This window comes from Pinus tabuliformis, chromosome 4_1 (assembly GCF_031772625.1).
Source record: "Pinus tabuliformis cultivar Carrire ecotype Pingquan chromosome 4_1, CPIR1, whole genome shotgun sequence".
NCBI lineage: Eukaryota > Viridiplantae > Streptophyta > Pinopsida > Pinales > Pinaceae > Pinus > Pinus tabuliformis.
The window spans coordinates 899568856-899573493 of record NC_142303.1 but is presented as its reverse complement, the minus strand read 5'-3'; the positions used below and the strand labels follow the sequence as shown (position 1 = coordinate 899573493).

At 36.3% G+C, this 4638-nt stretch overlaps 1 pseudogene; it reads left to right on the top strand.

Moving 5' to 3' along the window:
* The first annotated feature begins 1256 nt into the window (after positions 1 to 1256).
* On the top strand, positions 1257 to 2628 carry LOC149179065 (peroxidase 57 pseudogene; annotated as a pseudogene).
* Positions 2629 to 4638: the final 2010 nt, after the last annotated feature.

The window sequence follows — 4638 nt, the reverse complement described above, 5'->3', positions numbered from 1 at the left end:
AATGGTTGGATGCAAACGGTAAAGAGGCAATGTTTTCTGGGGCAGGATGCTGAATTTCTTGGCAATACTCATACAAAAATCATAAATAGCCTGTATCCATACCTGTTTCCATCCAAAAATAAAATATTGTAAGTGACAATGGATGTGTTTGACGAAAGCATGTTTTTTAAAGTGCTGAAGTAAAATAAATAATTTTTTAAAGAAATTTCTAAATTGCAGTGAATGCTAGACCTTGCTGTTCTTGGCGGGAAATATTTTGTTTGAATATTTGAAATAAAATAAATGATTTCAAACTAATATAAAATCATATGAGGTTAAATGTAATAGAAAGCAAATGTATGTGAAATTTGGTTATTGCAGCAAGTGGTGTTTACCATGTGGGTAATTCTGGAAAGCAGGTTGTACGATTGGCTAGAGTATATTCTCCTGCATAGATTTTGATGCAAGCAATGATTCCTCTTGTTGTCTACGCTTAAGATATGGATTCTTGTGCATTTGTGCAATGCGTGAGAATGGGAATGCTGGATTGATTTGAATGTCTGCCAATGAACGCACTCTTGAAATTGCAGTGAACGTTAGCCCTTGTCGTTCTTTGGTGTCGATGTCTACTGTTGCTTTGTCTAATGTCATTCCTTGTGACTTGTGTATCGTTAAAGCCCATGCCATTTGAAGTGGTATCTGACGGTGTGCACCCCTTGTGATGGGAGAAATGGGTACATATGTTGGGTGTGAAATGTCCCATGGTGTTCCTTTGTATTGTATAAAGTCGACAACCACGAAGGATGGTAATTCTGGGGGCTTTGAACCAATAGAATAAAATATTGAGATGACCTTTCCAAGTGTGCCATTGACGAGGCCTCCATGTACCCATAAGTTGCTGGTGAGCATAACTTTTTGTTCATTGCATAAGAGCACTATTGCAGGCAAATGCTCATCTTCCGTTGTAGTAGGAGTTCTCTGCCTTTGTTGTTCTGAGAGCAAAGCGCTACTGGGATGTTCAATTTTTTAAGCATTTTCTTATTATGCAAAACAACTGAGTTGTTTATTGCATATAGGTGCATGGATTCTTCAAATGTGCGTTTCTCTTCATGTGTAAGAGATAACTTGTTCTTGACATTAGGTGTTGCCAATCTTCAAGTGTAGATATTCCATTTCTGAGATTTGTGAGTATTTTCCGGAAAGCAACCTGGGACGGGCTAGCTCCTTGTTGACGAAAAACGAGAGACGCTGTATCCCTGGTATGATATCACTCACTAATGGGCATCTTTATCCTGATTGTAATTTTCAGAAATATTTCGGAATCTAATATAGCGAAGTTAATTGTTTCATCTCGCTATTATCTGTTAGATTCCAGTTGAATTGATAGTGTATTAATGTACCGATGCACAGGCAAAAGGGTCGTTTTACAGTTTACCAACTGGAAGAAGAGATGGAAGCATATCGTCTATAAACGAGGTCGACTTGCCTAGTCCTAGAGAACGAGTTGCTGATGCAGCTGGACAATTCAAAACGAAGGGTCTCAATCTCGAAGATATGGTCGTTCTTCTTGGTATGTGATTAGATGTTTTTAATATCATATTGAATGGACATTTTTATTGGATGGCAGGTTTTTAGAATATTTTAAAGTAGTATAGATAAACAAAGTAGCTGGCTCAATTTGTATAACTTTCTTATTTTCCTTATTAGATGGTAGATTTTGAGGGTATTTTAAAAGTAAGATCAATGAATAAAGTAATTAGGTTAGCTTTCTGATTATCTGATTTTAAAATATTTCCAAAACTTACTATCCATAAATTTTCAAACAGAAACTAAAAACGTCCTAATGATTCATACATCAAGTGCAAATAATGAACAATGTCTCACTAGGCTGATTTTAAAATATTCTCGAAATCTACAATCCATAAATTTACAAAAGTGGCTGATTTTAAAATATTTCTGAAATCTACCATCCATAAATTTACAAACTAAAACTAAAATGTCAGTTTTTAACTTGGTGCTTAATGATTCATACATCAAGTGCACATACAGTAAGATGTCTCACTGCACATACACTAAGATGTCTCTAGGTTGATTTTAAAATATTTCCAAAATCTACCATCCATAAATTTATAGACTAAAACCAAAAAAATCAGTTTTTAACCCGGGTGCTTAATGATTCATACATCAGGTGCACATACAGTGGGGGTGTCTCACTGCGCTTTCTTCAGCGATCGGCTGTACGACTTTCAACAAACGGGAAAGGCGGATCCTTCCATGAATTCCAGCTTTGTAAAAATACTGAAGAAGGTTTGCCCGTCTCCATCGACGTCTGAGACATCGTCGCTTGACAATGATCCCACCGTATTCCTTGACCAAGGCACTTCGTTTCTTATAGACAACAGTTATTACAAACAACTGGGAATGGGGAAAGGGGTTCTTCAATTTGATCAAGAACTAACCAGATCTAAGACAACCAAAAGCACGGTAACAAGCCTTGCCACCTCCGGAGCGGATTTTCGCATGAAGTTTGCTGCGGCCATGATAAAAATGGGCAACATTGGCGTATTGACAGGAAACAAGGGAGAGATTCGATCTCGGTGCAGAGTTGTAAATCCTAAATCCACCAAATTGATTGACAGCACCAAGTGAGTTCCCAATGATCTGAAATAATATTAAACCACCAATGCTTTTTGATTCAATAGTAACAAAGACCTGGTATCCAATACTTTTGGAACAGAAAGAATTGAAATAAAAGTTGTTAACCATGATCACGCCATGGGGGTCTTGTGTTTTTCCATGTTCCAGTCGGTTTAAAAATGCTTATACAATATTTTCAGAGAAATGCACCAGTTTCTAGTTGGATCATCCTATCGACAAGCCGACATCGTCTTCCTTTTTTTTTTTGGGTGTAACTCCAAATTATTTGATATAATGTTACTTACAAGATTAGAGGATGGCCTGTAGCAACCATCTGTAGACATGTTCCCTTGCTTCTCAAGACATGTTTTCTGTTCATATGGGTCAAGACAAAAGAAACAAACACTCTTCAACAACAATACTCAAATCTATTAGATGATGGCCTGTAGCAACCATCTGTAACCTTATTTTTGTATTTCGAATCTGAACAGTGACTTTATACAAATCACCAGTCCACATTTATTATATATATTCTGCTACAAAATTTCAAACGAACCAAAGACCATCACTCACTTTTGTGCTTCTAATCTAAACACTCGTTGCATCCAGCCCATGCGTGGGAGATATATATGTGTACATATAACACATACGAAACAATAGAAAGAAAATGGGAAAATATAAAAATACCCTGATAGTGACCTATTTGTTTCCAGTGATAAAGAAAGGTATCCGCCGAGGATTGCAGGAGACAGAGTATCCGGATCTACTGCTGAGGTCAATGTTCTAAGTTTCCCATCAAAGGTGATGGTAGATGAAACTTGGTAGATGAAGCTTAGTGCTTGCCAAGAAGTTGCCAAAAGTTAGGGAAGAAGAACAGCAACAACAACTGTGAAGGAAAAAGTAGTGAAAATATCTTCGAGAGGGACAAAAGAATTGGAAAAAGCAGTAATGCATATCTTCGAGAGTGACAAAAGAATTGGAAAAAATAGTAATGCAACTCAAAGGGCCAGGTTCAATGCATAGCAGAACTGGAGGTGAAAAGAAGGCAACTCAAATATTTGGAAAAAGCAGTCAAATTCAAATCAACGGTTGAAACTGTCAAACTTGATCAAACGGTTCAGGTTAAAAGTGTTGACAATTGTTGATGCATAGGAAGGCCTATCGGCCTAATTAAGTATACTAAATAAATACGTAAAAATAATGGAGACATTAAAAATACCAATTATTGTTCTTGAACTATTACTAGTTGGAGCACTTGAGCTCCTCGAAATTGCAACCATACCAAGTCGTACAATCTCAAAATCATACATCCTTGAGTGCTTAAGGGGGAAATAATTTCAATAAAATTTTAAAATGGAAAGGAAACATGTTAACTTATATGTCAAAGAAACCCATGCCAAGGAGACAAAGAAGGCTCTATTTGACAAAAGAATTGCAACATAGTTGGAGGTTTGGATACAAAACATCAAATATGAAAAAATTGATGAGCTTTCCTAGGAAAAAAATTGTGTAGCTTTCAAAAAATGGGGCTTCTTCGAGAATAAATGGACCAAAGACATGTACATGTTGCACAAAGTATGAATCAAATACTATTTGGGTACACCCTTGGTTTACATATTTTTACAGACTAAGAGAGGAAGCTGCAAAATTTATATTTAGTTGGTTCCATGACGGGTTATTTTGGTTAGAGATGTTACTACCTATTATAGCCACTTCAATTTACAATATTACTATGTTTCCATGTGGAGGAGATAAAATCCTGAATTTTCGACACCAATGCATCGATTATGGAATTGACCGAAGGGATAACAAAAAAATGTTGTAAAGTACTTATTATAAATCAAATTCAAGACCCTCAATTAAATGGGCCTACATAATAGTTTCATTATGCTTTACTCCAACATGTTGAGAAGCCAACATCAAATTGAATATATTAGCAGCCATTGGTCAAATAACCAAGTTAGGAAAATAGTACATCTGGGCAAATAATGTGGCAGATATGTTGAAGACCAATTTCTAGGA